A 22805-nucleotide genomic window follows, 5' to 3' on the forward strand; every position below is an offset into this window, starting at 1 on the left:
TCAAGTTTCTTTGGATATAATGAGGATGAAAGGAGACTTTGCTTGGGTGCATGGGCACACAATACAGATGATGTTTTATTTAGTTATGGTCTTGAAACATGTATGGTCTTGCCCACCAATGTCACTGCAATACACTCAGTTTAAAAAAAGAAAAAGATGCCATATGAAATTCAAGAACAGACGAAAGACTACTTGTCTTGTTTGAAAAAAGAACCAGTCAGAAACTAAACACAGAATAGTTGGCATGAAGAATGCACTAGAAGAAATAAGCAGTATGCTAGATGATGAGAGGGTGTATCAGTGATGTGGAAGACAAGGTATCAGAAGACACCCAATCAGAGCAGTGGAGAAGAGGATCATTTTAGGGACTTTTGGGGCAACATGAAGCCTAACAACATGCCCATCACAGGGGTAGCAGTGGAAGAGAGAGAGCAAGGGATCCAGAAACTATTTGGAGACAAAAGACTTAGAACCTCCCCGACCTGGTGGAGGAAAAAGACACCCAAGTCCAGGAAGCACAGAGAGTCCCAAACAAGATGAACCCAAAGACAGCAACAACAAGACACATCATCATTAAAATGACGAAGGTCAAACACAAAGAGAGAATCAGACCACACCACTCCACAGAGATGCTGGAGGCACCAGGGGTGCAGGTGAGAGGAAATGATTCTTGCCCCACATCACCATCTACTAGAAAACAAGAGGAAGACCTTTGCTTATCAACCTGCTAAACAGTTAACAGCAAAGTTTGACAGACAAACCAAGAATATAAAAGGAAGATAGAACAGTGCCTTCAACAAAGGGTTTTGCACACCACTGCCATGTACCACGGCATTTGTGGGCCTTCAGACACAGAGCCAGAATGCTAGGACCAGGTAGTCACTGATGAAATTCTTTTTCTTGTCCTTTTTTTAAGTCTATTTTATTGGTTATGCCATTACAGTTGTCCCCTTTTTTCTCCCCTTTATTCTCCTCCAGCCTGTAGCACCTCAGCATTCTGCCCCCTCTTAGCTCCTGTCCATGGGTCGTACGTACAAGTTCTTTGGCTTCTGCATTTGCCATGCTATTCTTAACCTCCCCACCGCCTGTCTGTTTTGTACCTGCCATTTATGCTTCTTATTCCCTGTACTTTTTTCCCCTTTCTCCCCTCCCTTTCTCCACTGGTAACCCTCCATGTGATCTCCATTCCTGTGATTCTGTTCCTGTTCTCGTTGTTTGCTTAGTTTGTTTTTGTTTTTTAGGTTCCGTTGTTGATAGTTGTGAGTTTGTTCTCGTTTTACTATTGATATTGTTGACCGTCTTCTTTTTCTTGGATAAATCTCTTTACCTCTTCATAGAATAAGGGCTTGGGGATGATGAACTCCTTTAAGCTGACCTTATCTGGGAAGCACTCCATCTGCTCTTCCATTCTGCATGAAAGCTTTGCTGGATAGAGTCATCTTGGATGATATCCTCATATGGTTTTTTAAATTCTGTATCAGACTCTGTGAAATTGCAGGTAAAATGGAACAAGATCCCTGGCTCGGTTGGTTGGGTGTCGCCCCACCAAGCAAAGGGCCACCAGTCTGATTCCCCACAAAGACAGGTGCCTGGGCTGTGGGCTCAGCGCCTGGACTGGGGGTTCCGGTCAGGCCCAGGCAGGAAGCAGCCGATCCATGTTTCCCTCTGGCCTTGATGTTCCTCTCCCTCTCTCATTCCCTTTTCCTTTCTCCAAAAGCAAACCCGTGAAATCTTTTTAAACATGGAAAAAAGAGATGTGGTTTGAGTCTATCTATGCTGAATCTGGGTTCAGGGTATAAGCTATACCGTGTGTTCGCTGTGCTGGCTGGAGCAAGTCACTTCTCCCTTCTGGGTCCCCCATCGCGAAACGGGAATCATGGCGTTTACAACCTAGAGACTTTTAAAATTCAATGAGATGATTTATCTGAGATGCCTTGCACCTAGAAAATATACGGCAACTTACAGCCGTTGTTATTATCAGCGTGAGTAGTGTGGCTAGTGGTGGTACTAGTGACAGTGTCAGCTGTAGTAGCAAGGTGATGGTCTGCTGTTGGGCCCCTTTGCTCCTTTGGAAGGCCCTGCCATTACACTTCAAGTATCGGATGCCCTTTGGCGCATGTGAGAAGACCTAATGCAAGCCGTTTGCATTTTCGAGGCATTTCTGACTAAACGCGTTCAGTTTGGAACAGCAGGCGGACAAGGATGAGCGAAAACATGTCCTGTGTTGGCTTACTGTACATGTATGTCTGAAAATCTTAGTGTTTAAAGTTTGTTTCATTAGTAGCTCCCTATGAGTGAGGCTAATGTGTCCTGTGCAGGGAGCTTATTTGCAGCTGACCACGTTTACATTCTAACTCGCCAGCCGGTCTGCAGGAACTAGAGTTTGCAAATTTAATTGACAAATAGCGCCGGTATGCTACTCTCGGAATGAATCAACATGTTTAATAAAACCCAAATTCCCACGGAGGTTTGGCACTCAATTAGAATAATTGTATTATTTAACCTATCGTTGTATATACATTACCCTCCCAAAGTAGAAACGAGTTGATTCTTTCCACTGGACCTTCCCCAAAGAGTCTTTATTGTAAATTTGAACAAATGAAAGTCCTGCCAATTAACACAATGCTGGTTCTTTTTTTTTTTATTTTATTTATTCATTTTTAGAGAGGGAAGGGAGGGAGAAAGAGAGAGAGAGAGAGAAACATCCATGTGCAGTTGCTGGGGGTCATGGCCTGCAACCCAGGCATGTACCCAGACTGGGAATCGAACCTGCCACACTTTTTGGTTTGCAGCCAGAGCTCAATCCACTGAGCTACACCAGCCAGGGCACAATTCTGATTCTGATGACAATGGGAACCCTGCACCAATCACCTCCCTCATGCAAAGTGTGCATTACAAATAAAACTTTAGAAACAGATCTTGTGTGTGTCTTGCCCATCACATAGAATGTTTGCCACTTCCAAAAGGCTTGCAGCTGTCCACTGTATGTGCTGTTTCAAATATGGACTTGGGTTAAACCTGAGGTTGTCCCTGTGGCAGCCTCGGTTTCCGAGGCCAGGCCTGGGGACTTTCCCTGCCCGCCTACGGACGCTCCGGACCGCCCGACTTTCCGTGTCCTTTGCTCACTTTGGCTCCCACACGTCCCATCGGCTGTGTTTCTGTTGGCTGTTCACACTGTTCTTTGAAAGACCAGGCAGGGGCCCCAGTTAGATGCACAAGCAAGTAGACTCCGCTGCCACCTACCTCAATGCCGTCTTCGGAACCCAAGGTCCTTGAGGTGTTTGTTGTTAAACTCACTCTACAGCATTCCTCATGAACTATCTGTCATTGTATTATAGAAATAATGCGTATTTGATACAGAAAAATTAGAAAGCACATACATTCATCAGGAAGGAAAGAGAAAAATTACTAAGATTTTATGACTCAAAGATTTCCACTGTGAAATGTGAACAGACATCATTTCTGATTGTTGTTTTGCATGTCTTTATATATATTTTTATACAAGCTATTTTTTCATTGCTGAATGATTTCTCTGAGAAGAATTCTACCTTTTTAGCAGATTTCTTATTAGCTGATTATGAACTCTTTACATGAACAGACCACAATTTACTTAGACAGTGTCCTATTCAGAATGATTGTCTTCTAGCCCTGGCTGGCGTAGCTCAGTGGATTGAGTACAGGCTGCGAACCAAAGTGTCGCAGGTTTGATTCCCAGTCAGGGCACATGCCTGGGTTGTAGGCTATGATCCCCAGCAACTGCACATGGATGTTTCTCTCTCTCTCTTTCTCCCTCCCTTCCCTCTCTAAATATAAATAAATAAAATCTTTTTTAAAAAGTAGATTTTAATATCTGCATATATTTTATTGGTTATAGAACATTTCTGGTAATAATTATTGAACTAAGAAACAAAATTATGACATATATGGCATCCAGTTAATATAACATAGAAAAAGAATGATTGTCTTCAGTGGTTGAGAACAGTGGACATTGCGTGTGTGCGCTGTTGGGTTATAAAGTGAAATGTCTCAGTTACTTCTGGAAAGGCAATGCATTTATTGTATGAAACACAAAACTGAAAGGAAGGTGTCTCTAGGTAATGCTAGAGTCCTCAGTTTTGAGCATTAAATGAAGTTTGTAAGAAGTTCGGGCGAGAGAGTGTGGGAAAGAAATAAGGATACTTTATACACGTGTGCATCTTTCAGTTTTTCATCTTGTGTGTGAACATCACATGGCAGGTGCTTTTTTTAAACGGAAGTTATTTCCTGTAATAGTGACACATTTTCTTAATTCACATAGAAAGAAAGAACCATGTTTTTTATTGCTGTCTGGAGTATTAAAGTGCTGAATCATCTACCTCCTAGGACATCTGACGGGTGCATATGCTCCTGTAACTTATACTTTTTATTCGTCTCAAGCAAAATTTAAAAAAATAAGCAGTTTAACTAAACTAAAAACAAACCCAAACACCTTTCAGAAGTCAGTGTTGTTATGCAACCTTAAAAAATACTGGGAAGTTTTCCTCCCAAAGCATCCATTTTGTTTTAGCCAGAACTACTGACTGTCGAAAATTGGGCTTCCTTGATGTGTAGAAACTCTATTTCTCTGAAACGTATTCACGAGTTAAATTGAATTATTTTTTACAAGTCAGTAATTGCCTGGCATCTCTTTTCCCAAAACGCGGGCTCTCTTATAACTGATCCGTTCTCATCGCCCATCCCCTAAACTCCTTGTACTCTGTAGCTTCTATGGCTGCTTTCAGCCTGTCTGCCTTTCATTTCGAGATACTAAAACATCTGGAAGAAAGCAGCTAATATTCCATCAAGAACGCAGATGCTCTCATTATATTGCCGCAGATGTTTATTAGGAGAGGACGTGAAATCTCTGTTTATCCTCCAGAGGAAGGAATGCACGTTGGATGTTCTCATTATTGGGATGTGTTTACGCATGGGGTAGAGGCGTGGCATTCAAACAAAGGCTGGAAAGAGGACGTATACTCGATGAATCAATCAGTCTCTTTTCTCCTGCCCTCTGCTCTCCTCTCCTCCCTTCTCTCCTCTCCCCACCCTGCCTCTCCCCACCAATCCCCTTTTTCCCTCCCCTTCCTTCCCCTACCCTACTGGTCTCCTCGCCCCTCTCTCCTCCCGCTCTCCTCTTCCCTCTGTTCCTTCCTCACCCCTCCTCTCCCTTCCCACCCCGCCCTCTCCGCCTGTCCCCTCCCCACCCCTCCCCTCTCTCCCTGTGCCTGCCTAAGTTTGTGCACCAAGGTTTTCGTTACTGTGCAGATGACGTCTCACCAGAACGTTACAAGAGTCCAAGCTTTGGACTGGCACGTCCCACAAGGAAAGTAAACTTCCTAATGCAACCTGAAACCCAAATGGCATTGGGTTGCTTGGAGGCTGGTCCTGGGGACTACCCCAAATAAGAGTAAAGATGTACTTTCCTTGCTATTGCCTATATGCTGCATTTCTGTAGAGGTTGGATTGGCCAAAAACTTTCTTTGTTTTTTTCCATGAGGTAGTGCTCAGATGTCTTTAACTTCCTTCAATACAGTTTTGTTCGATGGTATTGTGGCAGCAGTCATATCTGTGCTCATTAAAAGGAACACATCAGCCCTGGCTGGTGTAGCTCAGTGGGTTGAGCGTGGGCTGCAAACCAAAGCATCGCAGGTTCGATTCCCAGTCAGGGCACATGCCTGGGTTGCAGGCCACGGCCCCCAGCAACCACACATTGATGTTTCTCTCTTTCTCTCTCCCTTCCCTCTCTAAAAATAAATAAATAAAGTCTTTTAAAAAAACATCAAAATTGGTGAATGTTTGTGTAACCATTTTAATATTAATGAGGGAAGAAAATAAGCAACATTTTTGGCATGTTATGCTTTATTATTTCAAGAAGGCAAAAATGCAACTGGAACACAAAAAGAGATTTGTGCAGTGGATGGAGAAGGGGCTGTGACTGATCAAATGTGTCAAAGGTGGTTTGTGAAGTTTCGTGCTGGACTTTTCTCTCTGGATGATGCTCCATGGTCTGGTTGACCAGCTAAAGTTGATAGCGATCAAATCAACACATTAATTGAGAACGATCCATGTTCTACCATGTGGGAGATAGCCGAATTCTCAAAATATCCCAATCAATAAAGTTATTGGTGAAAATGAAAAATGCATGTTTTATTTTATGGGAAAAAAACACATACTGAGTTTTCGGTCAGCCCAGTACCTTGAGAAATTGCCCAGAGATGTAGCATTATTATGCACATCCTTTTGCAAGACGGTGAGTACACTTTAATATTCTCACATTGCCCTAAACTTTCACAGCTGGCAAGAGGTAAATATTATATGCAGATCACTGACTTTTACTTTACCCATTATCTGGAGAACTTATATCATTTGACTATAGACTAAAATTTGTATGAAAAAATCTTCCTTTCATAAAATGTGCATATATTCTTTTGGTTCACAGGCTGGCACTCAATCCACTGAGCCACACCAGTCAGGGCAAAATGTGCATATATTCTTTTAAAGAATGTAGTTATTTACTTTAAGAGAGGAGAAGGGAAGGAGAAAGAATGGGACAGAAACATCCATGTGTGGTTGCCTCTTGGGCGCCCCCTACTGGGGACCTGGCCCACAACCCAGGCATATGCCCTGACAGGGAATCGAACCAGCAACCTTTTGGTTCGAAAGTGGCACTCAGTCCATTGAGACACACCAGCCAGGGCTAAAATGTGTGTATTTTAAAATATCAACCACACATGGATGTCTCTCTACCTCTCTTTCTCCCTGCCTTTCTCTAAAAATAAATAACCAAAATCTTAGAAAAAAATATTACCCCTTAACTCTCTTTTTTTTCCAGTCTTATTTGCTGTGACAATATTAACTAAGCCAGATAATCATGATCTCTCACTCAGAGAATGGAAACAGTATCTCGAGTATCTTGCTGTAATCTTGCATAGTATTTCCTCGGTCCAGTAAATCTGTAAACTGCCACCAAGATTTTCTTAGGAGACACTGCCCAAATCTCGTTGCTTAAAAATATTCGATAGCTGCTCTGGCTGGCATAGCTCAGTGGATTGAGCACAGGCTGTGAACCAAGGCATCTCAGGTTCGATTCCCAGTCAGGGCACATACCTGGGTTGCAGGCCACGGCCCCCAGCAACCGCACATAGATGTTTCTCTCTCTCTCTTTCTCCCTCCCTTCCCTCTCTAAAAATAAACAAATAAATTCTTAAAAAAATATATTCAATATCTGTCTCCTTACGTGCACAGCCATGGATGTCGACTTTATATATCAGAGAAAGAAAAAGATTGGCTATATTTAGAAATTGTTTTCACTCCCTCCTTGAAACACAGTTTTATTCTTCTCAGAAAAATATCCCCAACGCCGAACTGTGCAATTAAGGTGCCTGTTTCCCAACGGGAACAATGGGGACAGTCACAGCACCGTTTCTCATGTAGCCTCTTCCAGAATGTCAGTCGTTTCCAGAGTCTCTGGGTCATTAATGTGTAATCAACCTTAAACCTGTAGATAAGCGCTCCTAATTGGCACAGATTTTTTTTCTGACATCCTTCTTCCTAATTTCATTATGATTTTGTCGGCTGCATCTAATCTTCACTTGTTGTCCAGAGACCATGTTATGCCCCAAATGGATGCTTATGCCTTTCAAATTTGATTTACTCAAGAATGTGGTTTTGTCTCTTTTAAATTACAGCACTGTCTTTTGAGTGTTGTTTCTTTTTTTAAAAGACGTTGTACGTATTTATTTACTCGAGGAGGGGGGAATGAGAACGAGAGGGAGAGAAACATCAAGCAGTTGCCTCTCCTACACACCCTGACCGGGGATAGAACCTGCAACTCAAGTACGTGCCCGACCAGGAATCGAACCGGCCGACCTTTGACTTTGCCGGGACAACACCCAGCCAACTGAGACACACGGGTCAGGTCAGGGCCTTTGAATGGTCTTTCAACATAAAAGTGAAAACACATACCTTTATTAACTTCCCCATGGTAACTATGGCCCTCTTATAACGCATTCTTCATTGTCTCTGTGAAACCTTCCACAGGAGAAGGGCTCTGAAGCGGACCTCTGCAGGTGCCGGACAGCGGGGCTGGGTTCCGTGTAGATTGTTTCCTTAAGGTCTAGTGACAACTTTAGCAGGTTTGAAGGGAGTTTTAATTACTGTCTCTGTTAGCTGCACCAAGTATAGTGTTTCACAAATCTATACTACTCTACGGCGTTATTGAAGCTATTCTTATTTTTCTGAGGAGCCAAAAAAAAAAAAAAAAGTGTCCATGTAAAATGATATCTTCTAAGGAGAAACAGCTCCACCTAATGGCTAAGAAGTATATCATCCTTCTTTCTCACTTCCAAGTTTTCAAAAAGCTATCGTGAAAATGATTTTCCTGGTAAGGAAAAAAAAATCTCTTTTGCTTTTAATAAAATTATATCTAGCACATATATTTAAACAATATATATGCATACAGAAACACATAGGAGTATAGATACAGATATATAGATATATGGAGATATATGCCAACCTCAGTGGCTTTGGATCTCGGAAAGGTACCATCTTCTGCACCCTCTTTGCCTATGCCTCTTACGTGTATAGGGTTAGTTTAATGCCGCCAGGATTATTTAAAATTTATTCCAGCTAAAACCTGACAAAATGTTTGAAAGTGATCCACACTGGAAGCTGATACTTAGAGCTTGATAGGAACTTCAAAAACAGTTTACTGTATAGCATATCAAACCTCTGAAGGTGTTTGAAACTTGCTTAATGGTACGATGCGGTCATCTTAAAAAGTATTCCAAGTGAGCTTCCCTCTTGCCACTTTGTGGTCATTCTGGAAATTCCACCTCAGTGCCGGTCAGCAGGACAGGTTGTTGGCTGTAGTGGATTTTTCAATGAATGCGGAATCCAGTGTTATTTAGAAGTGTATTTCATAACCTTTAAATAGAAGAACTTTTAAGTTATCTCTTGTGACTTATTTCTAGATTCACTTCCGGGAGAGCCAGCAAGATACTTTACATAATTTTTAAGGGTTTCCGAATTTGTTGAGCTTTATAGTGTAATGGAGTCACTTTTAAAAATGTTCCATTTGGCTCTCTGCTGCCATCTCTTGTGCATCTTAAAAACAGGGTCTTTAGTGCCGGTCAGAAGGAGAACTTGTTTTGTATCATGGATCCTCTGTGGATGTTGAATCCGACTTGCTGATCGTGTTATCGAACTTCTTTATGTCCTTAGTTGTTTGGCGGGGAGTCTGTTGGTTATGAAAGAGGTGTGCTCCGTGCCCAAGTGAGGGTGTGGTGTCAAAGCAATCATGAGTACAAATTTGTCTATTTTTCCATGTAATTCTGCTGTATTTAATTTGAGTTTATGTTATTACATATATGTGAATTTAGAGCTTTCTTGTAAATGGAGCACATTGATAGGAGTGCAATTTCTATTCCCAGTAAGGTTTCTGTCTGAACATCTACGGTATGTCAAATACTGCTTATTTGTTTTATATTTGTATAATATATGTTTTCTCATCCCTTGACTTTCGATCTCTTTGCAGACTTACGTTTTAGGTAACTCTCAGTGTTTTATGTTATGAGTTTCTTTTAAAATTCATACAATTAATTTTGGTGGGTGGCATGAGGGAAGGCTTCAATATTTTTCCTATTTATTTGCCTCAGCATCATTGATCACATCATGCATCTTTTCCCGCTGATCTAGGGAAGCATCTTTATCATAGAAGATTTCTATATGTACTTGAGTCTGGTTTTTTTTTCTTTTTTTTACTTTCTGTTCTATCCCATCAATTTGTCTATTCTTGGGGCATTATAGCACTGTAACTTCATAACACAAAACATTTTCATCTCTTTTCTGGTAGCTTCTAGACATTGCTCTGCTATTTCAGAATTTTCTTTGGAGTTCTTTTTTACTGCAATGGCTGACCTGCAATGATTTTATTTATTTATCTTTAGAGAGGGAAGGGAGGGAGAAAGAGATAGAAGGAAACATCCATGTGCGGTTGCTGGGGGCCGTGGCCTGCAACCCAGGCATGTGCCCTGACTGGGAATCGAACCTCCTACACTTTGGTTCCCAGCCTGCACTCAATCCAGTGAGCTACGCCAGCCAGGGGGAAAAGCTTGTTTTAATGATAAAGATCTTGCTGATGTTCTCATCTGGATTATATTAAGTTTATCGATAACTTTGGGAAATAAGCATCATTCCGTGTTGCCGTGTCTCCAAGAACACAGTGTGACATAGCATTCTACAATTCTGTTTATGGATATTGTGCATATTCTTGTTCATCTTATCCCTGTGCATCTCACTAGGACACACTCTGTGTGAAACGATTAGAAAGCACTGTAATCCTTTTCTGACTAACCAGAGATCAGAAGCCAGCAGGAGGAAGGCTCCTGGTGCTGTCACTGCAATAGTCTAGGTTACTATTTTTTAACTGTTGTACTGATTAGGGGACTCCAGACCTGGAAAATTTTGACTTAAGGTAAAAAGTTCTAAATCTATCAGGTAATGTGTATGTTACAGCTTTTGTTCCAGAAACTAAAGATAAGGTCTGTCCTGGCTCCTGGGAAAACAGCCCACCCCCTGGTACACTGGTAGAAGATTATCGCCTGGGGACGAGTTGGAGGCATCCGGGCCTTTGTGTTCCAGGGAGAGCCAGGACAGGAATGTGGCAGATTCTGAATCTCAAAGCCCTCATCGCACTTTGTTTGTCCCCCGCCCCCCACTCTAAAAGGTCTGGCCTGGAAAGAAAAGACAAGATGGTTTGCCAAGTTGTGAACCCACCAATAAAAGATTCAGTCGCTGTCATTGCTTATGGGGTTTGGAAGTGACAGGTGTCTTCTCCGGTTACAGTACAATTGCTTCTAGGACACTTTTGCCCAAAATGTAAATGGCTTTTTTGAAGTTGACTTAAACAATAAAAGTAAAACAAAGTTAATTCAAATCCTGTGCCAATAAGCAAAAACTGCTATCTCTTTAAACATATACCATTCCAGAAAATTTCCCATTTCCTGTTTTCTACTCTTTGTGAATTTAATTTACTATTGTAGGTTCTTAAGAAAAATGCAAAACAACGGTTTTTAGCTTTTTCTCTAATATGGACACTTATGATCGTACATTTCCTCATAACTTTGTAAATTTAGTTTTTCTTATTATTCAGTTAACGTTATTTTCTAGCTCCAATGGTGATTGAATGTTGCTGTTATTAAGAAGTATTTTATAACTTTGGAATGTAAGGACTTTCCAGTTACCTTTTGTTCCTGATTTCCAGATGAACTGCAAAGAGAATGAAAAACATACTGTACATAATTTGAATCCTTTGAAGTTTGTTGAAATTTGCTTTCTGGTAAACTGAGGTCACTTTTTAAAACTTTCCAATTGTGCTTCAATGCTGCCATCTTGTGGAAATTTTGGGAACAACACCCTAGGACTTGCGAGCCGCGAAAGTGTTGGATGATCTACAAATGTGGAATTCAGTTTGCTGCTCCTACTCAGTTTTTTATGTCTTGGCATTACTGAGGGGGTCTGTTGCTTATGAAAAAGGAATGCTCTATTCCTGCATGAAAGGAATACATTAATATCTAAGACAGTTAGAAAATTGTATGTATTTCTTTGTAGCTCTGTTCTAGGTCGAGTTTGTTTTCAAGCACATATGAATTTGGATCATATTTTGGCCCCATCCTGTATATTTTTCTTAAGTCACTCACTTTGCATCTCTTGCACCCTTGCGATTTAAGTACTTCAGATGTTCTCCCAGTTTGCAGCTAGGATTCTAAGTATGCAAACAAGGTGTTTGGCAGAAGACTTTTTAATGGTATCAGGTATACATTACTTTTATCTATCTATTTATTTTAATACATTTTATTGATTATGCTATTACAGTGGTCTCATTCCCCTCTTCATCCCCCTCCACCCTGCACACCCTCTCCCACCCACATTCCCCCCCTTTAGTTCATGTCCATGTGTCATAACTTCTTTAGCTTCTACATTTCCCATACTATTCTTGTCCTCCTCCTGTCTATTTTCTACCTACCATCTATGCTACTTATTCTCCGTACCTTTTCCCCCTCTCTCCTCCTCCCACTCCCCTATTGCTAACCCTCCATGTGATCTCCGTTTCTGTGGTTCTGTTCCTGTTCTAGTTGATTGCTTAGTTTGTTTTTGTTTTTGTTTTTGTTTGAGGTGTAGTTATTCATAATTGTGAGTTTGCTGTCATTTTACTATACATGTTTGTTATCTTCTTTTTCTTAGATAATTCCCTTTAACATTTCATATAATAAGAGCTTGGTGACGATGAACTCCTTGAACTTGACCTTATCTGAGAAGAGCTTTATCTGCCCTTCCATTCTAAATGACAGCTTTGCTGGATAGAGCAATCTGGGATGTAGGTTCTTGCCTTTCATGACTTGGAATACTTCTTTCCAGCCCCTTCTTGCCTGCAAGGTCTCTTTTGAGAAACCAGCTGACAGTCTGATGGGAACTCCCTTGTAGGTTACTGTCTCCTTATCTCTTGCTGCTTCTAGGATTCTCTCCTTCATTTTTACCTTGGCTAATGTAATATGATGTGCCTTGGTGTGTTCCTCCTTGGGTCCAACTTCTCTGGGGCTCTCTGAGCTTCCTAGACTTCCTGGAAGTCTATTTCCTTTGCCAGATTGGGGAAGTTCTCCTTTATTATTTGTTCAAATAAGTTTTCCACTTGTTGTTTTTCCTCTTCCCCTTCTGGTACCCCTATAATTTGGATGTTGGAATGTTTCAAGATGTCTTGGAGGTTCCTAAGCCTCTCCTCATTTTTTGGAATTCTTCTTTCTTCATTTTTTTCCTCTTTGGTTGTTTCTTTCTTCCTTCTGGTCCACTCCATGGATTTGAGTCCCAGTTTCCTTCCCATCACTTTTGGTTCCCTGTGCATTTTCCTTCATTTCACTTCATTTTTTCATCTAATTTGTGACCAGATTCAACCAGTTCTGCGAGCATCCTGATCACCAGTGCTTTGAACTGTGCATCTGACAGGCTGGCTATCTCTTGGTTGCTTAGTTGTATTTGCTGTGGAGCTTTGATCTGTTCTTTGGTTCTGGCCTTTTTTTTTTTTTTTTTTTTTTGTCATCCCTGTTACATATGAGGGGCAGAGCCTTAGGTGTTCTTCAGGGTGGGTCAGCCCAGTCACTGGGTTGTGACGTAGTATGTGGGGGCGGGGTATGAGGGGAAACAATGGCACTTCAGTCCCTTCACCCACTTCCCCCAGTTATCAGGGCCTTTCTGGTGCTAATTCCCATGGCGGTGGGGGGGTTGGGGGGGTTGTGCATGTTCTAGGACCCCATGGGTCTCTCCAACACACTCTCCTGTGAGACTGGGAGTCTCTCCCTGCACCTCAGCCCCCACAGGTGTTTTCAGTCAGTGTCCCCAGGCTCTATTTCCCGACGCTGGGACCCTGGGTTGCGCAGTCTGTCTCACTGCCCAATGTCGCCTGGTGTATCTGTGTGCACGAACTGGGGCTGCCCAGACAGCCAGCACCTTGCTCGCAGCGCCTCGCTTCACAATCGCTGCCTCGCTGGGTGCGCCCCCTGTGGTCTTGCGCTCAGGATGCCTTGTGCGCCCGGTGCCACCACTTTTCGTGCAGCCACCCCTGTCCACCCAGCTGCCCGACTCCACCCCTCCTACTGGTCTGGATGATCGTGTCTATTTTAACTCCTTGGTTGTCCGACTCCCATACAGGTCAAATGTTCTGTCGGATCTGGTTGTTATCTTGTTTCTAAATTGATGCTGACCCTATTTTGCTTGTGTGAGGGGGCACAGTGTGTCTACCTATGCCTCCATCTTGGCCAGAAGTCCAGTGTACATTGTTAATGTATGTCTTCATTAAGCTGCCTGTCCACAGCTCTATGGGATTCCTGGCTGTTTCCATGTAAATGGACAGCTGCAACCTAAAATGAAGTGTGAGGCTGAAAGGGACTGGAGGCGAGAGGCGGGACGGGGTCCCCAGGAGGCAAATTTCAGCCGTGGGACCGAAGGAGAGATGCGCAACCGCGTGGTCGGGAGGTGAGCGAAGCACGGCCAGGGAGTGAGGTGAGCTGCGGGGCCGAGGGGAGCATTTTCCAGTTTTGTTCATACGGATCTTGCACATTCTTGTTAAGTTCATTCCTAGGCATTTTATCTGTTTCATTGCTGTTTGGTCCTTCCAATCATGTCTTTGACTGAGTATTTCTACATATAAAGAATATTTATGTATGCATGCTACTTTTCCCTCAACTTTAGTAAATTGTCTTATTGGGCATAGTTTCTAAGCTGATTCTCACAAGTCACAAGGTAAATAAGCTATCATGCAATACCGACGAGTACATTGTTGTAGCTGTAGAAGTTGTGTGGAAACAGTTGAAAGAAAGCAGAAAAACACGCAATGTGAGGAGTTGGGAAAATGTTTTTGCTAATACCAATTCATTCGTCATAATGAAATAGTAACAGGGGTGTGTGTCAGCACTTTAAATGAGCTTAGGGCCTGGATGTGTGCTGTCCTAGAAATCAGGAGTATATTGTGTGTGTCTCAGATTATCTTCGCCGGGCACAGAGGGACTCAGCATAGGGCACATGGGCACGTTTCCAAAAAGGAGAATGTCTGGTGGTGAATTCTGGAAAAGAGGCAGTGTGCTGTGGTTTCTTCATCACAGTGTGGTTCAGCCTCCTCTGGTACCAGGTCTGCCTTTGTCTCCTAACGGTTTTCGGGTGTCTTCCCAGCCTCGGACACTCCTCCCCAGTCTTTGCGGGATGGCTGGCATTTTTTGTTCTTTAACTTTCAGCGTCCAAGCTGCCCGTTCCAAGAAAGGCAGCATTTCAGATGTAGGATGCAGAGAGACATGCTGTTTCTATTCTAATGGACTCTTCGTGATACAGAGCAGGGTTTCTCATTCTCAGCACTGTGGACCTTTCGGGTCAGAGAATTCATTGTCCTGGGGGACTGTCCTCTGCATTGTAGGTGCTCATTAGCATCCAGTACCTCTATTCAGGGCACGCAGTGAACACCCCCCACGCTCTTCCCCTCAGGACAATCTGAAATGGCTCAGTGCATTTCATACAGTCCCCTCGGGGGCAAAAATCACCTTTGGTTGAGAAACACTGAGTTTGAAACTTTTATCATCTTTGGAACCAGAATGACCTGGCTCTGGTAGGCAGTGTTGTTATAATCATTTCAAATGATATTCTAGCTCCAATTGTGACTTATTTGGGGGAGTTATTTATAAGTGTATTTCAAGACATCTAAATACAAGGTCTTTCTAGTTACCTTGTTCCCCGTTTCTACATTAATGGCAAAAAGAACAATAAATGTCGTTTCTGTGAAAATTTTGGAACTTGCTTTCGTAGCACAGTACAGTCTTTAAAGCATCCCAAGTGTGCTTGAAAATAATATCTAATTTGCAGTTTTGGGGTACAGTGAAGTATTGATACATGCTGAATCCTATCTGATGCTTGTTATTGTGTCTGTCCTTACTGGTTTTTTGGTGGGGCCTGTTGGTTCTGAAAGAGGTGTGTTCTTTCTCTGGATGAGAGTGTGTTAAATCTCCTATTATGATTGTGAATTTGTCTATTTCTGCTTTTGGCTCTGTGCAATACAATTTTACTTTATTATTACATGCATGTGAATTTGGACCTTCCTAGGAAATGGAACTTAGTGAGGTGAAGTACTCTTCTGTATTTCAAGGAATGGTTTTTGTTGTCCAGTCTACTGCATGTTGTAATACCGATGTCATTTGGCTTATGTTTAATTAATATCACTTGTCCAGTTCTTTGACTGTCGACCTCTTTGTATCCTTTCATTTTCGGTAGCTGCAGTAGTTTTGTATTAGTTATGTGTAGCTAGGAAAATGCATAAGGAATTAGTTTTGGGGAAGGGTGTCATGTAGGGGTCCAATATTTTTCCAGTATAATTGCCCCAATCTGATTTGTTGTGTTATTCACATTCTTTCCTCTGGTCTAGAGAGGGGTCTTTTTTTAAAAAAAAATTTTATTTATTTTATTTTTAGAGAGGGAAGGGAGGGAGAAAGAGAGAGAGAGAGAGACATCAATGTGCAGTTGCTGAGGATCATGGCCAGCAACCCAGGCATGTACCCTGACTGGGAATTGAACCTGCAACACTGGTTCGCAGCCCATGCTCAATCCACTGAGCTACGCCAGCCAGGGCTGATTCTAAGTAATTTTAAGAAACAATTATTGCAGAGTGATTTATGGGCAGTGAACAGGGGCAGTGGTCCTCAGCGCTGTGGTTTATCACAGTGTGGTGCAGTCTCCTAAGGTGTCACATCTTCCTTGGCTTCTGAGCTTTCATGGGTGTCTTCTCAGCCAAGGACATTCCTCCCCAGTCTTTGCAAGAAGGCTGGCATTTTCGTAACAGGGTGCAGCCCAGAGGGGGGACCCAAATAGGGATTTGGAATGGGGTCCAGAACTCAGGGTGTCCAGGAAACATTAGAAAGCTATATAGGATGTCCTCCCCTGCCCCACAGGTGTGAGTTGGGGGAAGGGACACATGGAGCAGGGCCATTGAGAGCTGTTTTGCATAGCAACAGCTTTGCAGCTAACCTCTGGTGTGGTCATTTAACATATCTATAGCCTTTGACTGGTTTCATGGATATGTTAAGTAGCTGTGGCCCTGCTCTGAGCCAGGGGGATGGAAGCGACTTCCACCCAAGATGTAACTGGAGGGCAGCTCTCCCTGGTTCCAGCACATGAGTGACAGCTTGGAGAAGATTGGTTCCATGTCATGGGGCCACACCTGCCCAGACTCACGGATGACAGCCCAGTAAACCTGGAAGAATACAGGAATGCTGGCAGGTATAGCTGATCATAGGAGGAGTCGGAAATGGGGGTGCAGAGGAAGATTGGCACAGGGATTTAAACCCAGACTCAGCAGACAAGCAAGAAGAGAGCCACATGGCTTTGGCGGAGTGGGGACCACATGGCTTTGGGGTGCTCCCTTTTGCCACGTGGTTTAGGAAGCAGGAAGACTTTGCCTGGAAGGAAAGGGGTGAAAAGGCTCTCGTTGGCGGGGCATGAGAAGGTGCCACACGGCTTTGGATTAACTGGAGATCCTGACGGTGACACAGCTGATGGTGCCGGGAGCCTGAACCACGGACTTCTGCTTCTTTTCCTGAGATACGGTACCCCAGACTAGAGCAGAGGGAGAAGGAAGGACTGTGTGCATCTGTGGGTACCCTAAAGGACTTGAGTGTTTTAGTGAAGATGTTAAGTCACTACTTGAAGTCTGTATAGCTTTAAATAAATATTTCCTTTCCTTTTCTCACATCTCTGGCATTGAGAGACGTTTTTCCTCTGGAGAGGGGCTTAGTGGGGGGCTCCTTTCAGTAATAGTATAACTTAGTGGGGGGTCCTTTCAGTAATAGTATACCACACACCCCCTTGGGTCTGTTCCGTAACAGTTTTATTTTCATTTTTTGTTGTTGTTCTGTAGCTCTCAGCCTCCAGGCTGCCTGTCCAGAGAGAGGCGTGATTTCAGATCTAGGGTGCAAAGTCACATGCTGTTTGTATCCTGATTGACTCTTCATCTTGCTTCATGTAGAGTAGGGTTACTCACTGCTACAAGATTGGGAGATTTGTCTCCACATTGTAGGTGCTTATTAGCATTCATTACTTCTATTCCCTGCATGTTAGTAACTGCCTGCCTAGCCCCACCCTAAGGGCAATCTGAATGGTTTCCATACCATGTGCCAAATGTCCCCTTGGGGACAAAGCCTAACTTTGGTTGAAAATCATTGATCTTGAGGCTTTAATTGTTTTTGGAACCTGAGAGATCTGGCGGTGGTAAGGTTTATTTTTACTATGACTCTGTGCAAATCATTTTCTAACTGCAATTGTGATTTATTTGGGTGTGGTACTTAGACATTATTTCTTCATTTATAAATATACATACTTTCTAGTTCTCTTTTGTTACTGATTCTTAGATTAATAGTAATGGGAGCAAGAAACATTTTATATATATATAAATTTCAATCCTTTGAAACTTCCTTTATATCACAATACGGTCAGTTTTTTTAAAGTTCCAATGATGCTTTGAAAGCATCTGTAATTTGCACTTTTGGGGTGTAGGGAAGTATTTATACATGTTAAATCCAGTTTGCTTCTTATGTTATTTTTTTATATTTTTATTATATTTTTGTGGGCCTCATTGGTTCTGCAATAGAACCTGGGTGAGAGAGGTTTGTTAAATCTGATATTATGCTTATGAATTTGTGTATTTTTTCCATGTAGCGCTGTTTTGTATAATTTTGAGTTTATGTCATTAAGTGAATACAAATTTGAAACTAACTGGTAAATTGAATTTATTGAAAGTGAAGTACTCCTCTTTATGGTTAGTAGTGCTCTTTGGCCTTCAAGTCGACTATATGTTATTACATGCTTTTTATTTGTTTAATGTTTGTGTAGTATCTCTTTTCCCATTCCTTCATGTTTGATCTGTTTGTATGTTTTACATAGCTCTCACTGTTTCATATTAGCTGTGAACGACTATTAAAATCAATAAGGAATTGGTTTTGGTGGAGGATGTAATGTAGAGGGTCCCATACTTTTCCATTGAGTTGTTCCAATACCTTTTACTATATAACAAATATCTTTCCACTGATTGAAGGACATTTTTTTAAAAGGTTTATTTATTTATTTTTAGAGAGGGAAGGGAGGGAGAAAGATGAATGTGCGGTTGCTGGGGGCCGTGGCCTGCAACCCAGGCATGTGCCCTGGCTGGGAATCGAACCTGCGATACTATGGTTCGCATCCCATGCTCAATCCACTGAGCTACGCCAGCCAGGGCCCGAAGGACATTTTTTATCATGGAAAATTTCCATCTGATTTTGCATTTCTGTCCCATCAGTTTGTCTGTTCAGAAGGCATTATCACACTGTTCTAATTACTGTAGGTCTATTATACAACACAGTTTTCTATCTGGTTGGGCTACTTTTTCTTCATTACTTGGCTCTTTCAGAATTCTCTTTTCATTTTTTCATTTTCACAGGTGAAATGATGGCAGTTTCAGTTTTAAAACCGTTGGTGATATTTTAAATGGCCTCGAGTTAAATTTATAAACAACGTTGGGACATTGGCATCGTTGTTTTGTATATCCAAGAGTACGAGGTTGTTTCCCAGTTGTCGAGGTGTTGTTCAATGGGTGTAATTTGGAAATTTTGGTCGCACAGGCCATGGACATTCTTGGTAAGGTTAATCTTAGGTATTTAATGTTTTGTTGCTATTGGTTTTCTTTTTAAATTGTCTTTAAGTTACTTTTTCTATTTGCATATAAAGGCTATTTATTTCTGTGTGGTATTTCCCCTCACTGTAATAAATTCTATTATTTGTAATCGTTACGTTGCTTTTCAAGATTTATCAAGGTAAATAAGCTGTCACGCGATAATAAAATTGCATTACTCTAGTTATGTTAAAACATGTAAAAACAGCTAACACTTGAAAGACAATATGAAGACATGAGGTAATGTGAGGAGTCAGAAAAAATTTTGTTGGTGGTAAGTTCATTAATGATGAAATAAAATAGGAACAGGAGACTTATTTTTAAGTGGGTTCGAGGCTTGGACCCCTGGTGTTGTAGAACTCAGAAGGGGTTTGTAAGTGAAATGGCGCCCCCTGGCGGTTACCTGAGGAACTCACGACGTGGCAAATGTCTGCATTTTTGATAAGGGAGGTTTTAGCTGGCGAATTTTGGAATGTGGGAAAGCAAGAGTATTGACTTTTAGTGACGTCGCAGAACAGTTGTTCAGGAGTGACGCGTGAGCAATGACGAGAAAGCCGTCCTCCTCGGCCGCCTGCAGCGCTTCACCACCGTGACTCAGTCTCCCCAGGTGCGTGGTGCCTTCCGCCTGCTGCGCGTGGGCAGGTGTCCGCGCAGCCTGGACGCTTCCACCGCGTCTCAGCCACACGCCCGGCCCTTCGCTGCCATTTAGGTCTCAGCGTCCACGCTGCTTCTTCAGAAAGAGGTTTTTTCCCCTGATCACTCATGCTTGTGTCTGAACATCCTGTTCTTTTTCTTCGCAGCACTCACCTCCGTGTGAACGAATGTATTTACTTCCTACCTCCGTGCGCAATGAGCTCCAGAAGGCATGTGTGTCCCTCCCACCAGTGTGCGTCCCCCATGGCTCACGAGACACCGGTCCCCAGGCCTGACCCCAGCAAATGCTCCACTGGTGGTGACCGAGGGAACGCGCTCCCTTCCTCTGGTCCCGTCCACCCTCCCTCCTCACGGGGGTGGGGCCGCTGGCCTCCCTGCTGTTCAGAGCCCTTGGGTTCAGGTCCCTCCTTCGACCCAGCCTGGCCCCACCCTGGCCCGCCCCTCCCCTCTCTTCCCTCCGGGCCACCGCGCAGGGACGCGCCTGCGGAGGACCCATGCGGGCGCAGGGGCGCAGCGATACCCCCACTGCGCCGGGTGTCCCGCGCGCTGGGGTCGCAGCGGCTCCGAGATCCGCAGGGTGGCGCCTGGCGGTCCTGGCAGCCTGCTGCTCCCTCAGCTCCCCCAGGCCGCGTCTGCTGCTGCTGCTGCTGCTGCTGCCACGAGGTTTAAAGATTTAAGGAAAAGTACCCATTCTCAAACCAATGGGGACGCGAATGACGTGCGGAAGAGTGTATTCATTCATCCCTTGCATGTGACACTTCTACCTTTCAAAGGTGTGCATGAGCAGGACCGAAGATTGATGTTTGGTAGGCTGATGTGAAGCTGATTTTTTAAAGAATCCAAAACAGAAACCAAACCAAACCAAAACCTATGGTTTCCCCACACCTGCTTCCCCACACTCCAGAATGTCCTGTCTACCTGATCTGACCCTGTGGTCTGGCACTCATTCGTACTCGTGCACATGTGAAATGTCGAGTATCTTGTATTGACCTGATGATGTTACTTTGATTACCCCACAGCTGTTAGAGCTGACGAGGTTTGTGGAAAATCATCCCTTTTTAATCCCCGCCCCCAGTTTTGAAAAGCTGGCAGTGTGGAATGAATGATGAGACGGTGCTAACTCCTGAACCTGTTTGCAACGGAGAGATCATGGACGTCTGCCTCCATGGTCAGCATCCTTTTTGTTCACTCTGTCTTTGGCCCATTGCTGCTGGGCTTGGCAAGATTTTGAAGTCTGCATTTAGAGAGACATGGGTTTTATCTTATTGAATCACAGGTTTGTTACAATGGGAGGATCCGTTTCAGTTCCTGTCTCTGGCCTCTGGCAACCGGGCCCCAGCGTCTGGCTCCAACTCCCAAGTCTGGTCATGGCATCCTGGTTACAGATCTGTGTCCTGTGTCCAGGGCCTGTGCTTCAGAGTCAAAATGAATTCGGTTGTGGGTCTGCAGTCTTGCACCTCTTAGGATGTGGCATTGTGTCCTGGGTTTGCCTGCAAGGTCCACGTGCAGATGCAGATTTAGGTTGTGGTGTATGGAATCTGGCATTATGAGGGTCCGATGTCAGTCCCCGGCATCTGGTGTTTGATCTTCAGACCTCATGGTCTGGCTCGGGGAGGGCACACGGCTTTGGGTTTCGGGGTTTTGGGCCTGGAGTCCTGGTTTTGGTTTGGGTCCACTCCAGGGTCCAGGTTTCGGAGTCCAAGGTCTGTGTCCAAGGTCCTGAGTTTGGCTCTGGTGTCTGGTGTCTGTCAACCGATAGTCCTTGTGTCAAATTCAACTCCAACAGGAGTCCCCAAGTGGATGGAGTTGAGACAGGCCAAAGTCCTCAATGTTAGAAAAGAGGTCAAACCCTCGAGTCAAAGGACCCAGCATGCAGTTTGTTGAGCACACATGCGCCTCCCCTTCTCTTCTTTGCTGTGTATCTTCGCTTTGTTTCTCCGTATCTGCAAAGGTCCTCAGGAGACTTGCGGCCAGGGGAGCAGTGGGCAGCGGCAGCTCCATCCGGGCTCACCCCGATCCTGTCTCCAAGGACCTTTGTGTCTAACTTCTGCTTCCCCAGAGCAGCTCCACCTACGCTCGCTCTTGTTGCTGTGATTTCGCCTGTTCTATCTGAAGCCCCTTCTTTGGTTCACTGTCCTTAGATTTAATATACAAACTCTCAAAATTCCCTAGCTTTGTGTGTGAAATTTTTACTGCACGAAGTCAAGAATCTACACACATGAGTCCTTGCCAGGGCAAATCCCCCTTGGGTCCAGTCCCTTCTCGGTGACAGAATAACCAAATTTTGTGTATTCATTTACCTGTAGCTGGACATTTGAGTACTTTCTACCTTTCAGTTGTTAACAGTGCTGTTATAAATAAACATGTATAAATTTGTTCTTACATTTGTTTTCAATTTCTCAGCTGTATATTTCCAAGTAGAGTTCTTGAACACAGTAGGATAATTTTTTTGACAAAATGCCAAACAATTTTATACAAGATCTGCAATATTATACATTTACAAAAGAAATGGTCAATTGTTCTAATTTCTGTTTGTGATTATAAACATTTCTCAGTCTTGCTTTCTCATTATAGCATTTGTACTGTGTGGGAAGCGGTATCGTGCCGTGATTTAGCCATTGAACATCTTTTCTGGTATTTTTTTTTTACCACTTGTATGAATACCTTCTCTTTAAAAGGAACTATTCAAGTACTTTAAAAGTATAGATGTCTGTCCTGCATGGTGTGGCTCAGTGGATTGAACGCAAGCCTGCGAACCAAAGGGTTGCTGGTTCAATTCCCAGTCAGGGCACATGCCTGGGTTGTGGGCCACGTCCCCATTAGGGGACGCATGAGAGACAACCACACATTGATGTTTCTTTCCCTCTTTCTCCCTCCCTTCCCCTCTCTAAAAATAAATAAATAA

The 22805-nt window shown here is 43.3% G+C and overlaps 1 long non-coding RNA gene across 1 annotated transcript; it reads right to left on the bottom strand.

Annotated features, from left to right (window-relative positions):
* Positions 1-3029: 3029 nt before the first annotated feature.
* Positions 3030-21280, bottom strand: LOC118498598. Its single transcript, XR_004901088.1, has 3 exons — positions 21041-21280; positions 18795-18798; positions 3030-3040 (listed from the first exon to the last, which is right to left on the bottom strand). It is a non-coding gene; the product is annotated as an uncharacterized LOC118498598 (long non-coding RNA).
* Between the last annotated feature and the right edge of the window lie 1525 nt (positions 21281-22805).

Source organism: Phyllostomus discolor, chromosome X (genome assembly GCF_004126475.2).
Source record: "Phyllostomus discolor isolate MPI-MPIP mPhyDis1 chromosome X, mPhyDis1.pri.v3, whole genome shotgun sequence".
NCBI lineage: Eukaryota > Metazoa > Chordata > Mammalia > Chiroptera > Phyllostomidae > Phyllostomus > Phyllostomus discolor.